The 1,695-nt window shown below is 54.6% G+C and overlaps 1 protein-coding gene across 1 annotated transcript in view; it reads right to left on the minus strand.

Annotated features, from left to right (window-relative positions):
- USP3 (ubiquitin specific peptidase 3) overlaps positions 1-760 on the minus strand; it is a 101,785-nt gene extending 101,025 nt beyond the window's left edge. The window contains exon 1 of the mRNA XM_006770801.2: positions 566-760. The gene's annotated coding sequence lies outside the window, so the exon portion shown is untranslated. The remainder of the gene's footprint in view (positions 1-565) is intronic.
- Positions 761-1,695: the final 935 nt, after the last annotated feature.

A 1,695-nucleotide genomic window follows, 5' to 3' on the forward strand; every position in this document is an offset into this window, starting at 1 on the left:
CTCCGCCCCCGGCCACTCCGCGGGGTGGGGTCCTGCAGCACCGGAGCTCCCCCGCGGGTGTCCCGGAGTCAAGCTGTGCTCCTAAATGACTTTCTCAACTCTGCCGCCCGGGGCGGCCGCGGCTTCCCCCAGCCCCTGGGCTCCAGGAGGTCCGGTCCACGGTGTTAACCGCGGCCAGCGAGCATTCGCACTCACAAGACTGATCCTGCGTGGTGTGCGGTGGTCTGACTACACCGTGGTAGAAAATCTGGCCATACAAGAAAGTGTGAAAGAGACAAAAAAGAAAAAAGAAAAAAAAGAAAGTGAAGGAGAAAATAAAACCACTCGGGCCCACTCGCACTATAGCCCCCATGTTACACAAGACGACACAAGCTCAGGTTAAGAGCCTGCCGCCTCCCCGCAGCGGGCTGCAGAGCAGTATTGAGTGTTCTCCTGGCGGCAGGTGCGATGCTGACCAGGTTCTAGGTTCTGAACACGTGGCCTGAGCCAGTCACGAGGGTGCTGCGTGACCGGACCCGCTGGGGCGCCCACGAATCTGAGTTCAACCCCTGTCGTTGTGACTCACCTTGTGCATTACCTCAAGCACGTGGTAGGACTTCCATACCTCACCCTACACTGGGCGTTTGAGAGATGCCTAACCAGGCTTGCTGACCGCGAGGTCCTGGTAGCCAGCCGATAAAAAGACAAGGTATCTAACTTTTGTTAAACACCTACTACTGTCTCCCAACCAGGCACTTGCCACACAATACCCATTTAAGCCTCGCTCCACCCTGCAAGCTGCAGTTAGCGCGCGCGCACACACACACACACACACACACACACACACTCTTTTTTTTCCTGCGGGGAGGGGGTAGGGGGGGGACTGATTCTGCCTGTAATTGGTTAAGGCGTGCGGGAGCGGGGTGAGGGGCTAGGATCCTCGATGCTGACCTCTTCGTCAAAAGTGAATAGGGAAAGCTGCAAGGGGCCTTTTGAGCAGGCGTTACACCCAGGCGAGCCTGCAATCTCTCTGGGACAGGGCCTTGAGGACCTTTGGGGCTATTACAAATACTGATTCGAAGTTGGAGCTTCTTGTAAAACCCGGCGAAGGAACAGCAAGGCCAGGAAGCGAGCAGGAGGAGGAGGAGGAGGATGTGGCAATCCTGCGGGCAGGACGAAAGGAGGAAGGTCAGGAAATGATTAACCGGGCTGGGCCGGGTAGTGGTTAGAGCAGGGCACCTCCCTACAGAGCAGGAGCAGCTCAGGGACGCCCTCTCGGTCACTTCACCCCTCACCGCATCCCACCCCCTCCACCCTCCGGTCCCCCAGCACCATTCGATTTTTGCCTAACGGTGTCCACTCACCTGGGGCATCTGTGCTGACCCTGTCTGCCAGTACTATTTCCGATTCCTCAGTTAACTTTCCACGTTTTGATTATTGTTCGCTTTCCAAGTTTTGATTGCTGTTATAGAGCAAGCTTTAGTTTGGGATTTTATGACAGTAAAGAGTTGGGAGCCCTACCTGCGGACTGAAGGAGCCCAGGTTCGGTTCCAGTCAAGGGCATGTACCTTGGTTGCGGGCACATCCCCAGTAGGGGGTGTGCAGGAGGCAGCTGATCAGTTTCTAACTCTCTGTCCCTATCCCTTCCTCTCTGTAAACAATCAATAAAATGTAAAAAAAAAAAAAAAAAAAAAAAAAAAAAAAAAAAAAGATTGG

This window comes from Myotis davidii, unplaced genomic scaffold, assembly GCF_000327345.1.
Source record: "Myotis davidii unplaced genomic scaffold, ASM32734v1 scaffold461, whole genome shotgun sequence".
NCBI lineage: Eukaryota > Metazoa > Chordata > Mammalia > Chiroptera > Vespertilionidae > Myotis > Myotis davidii.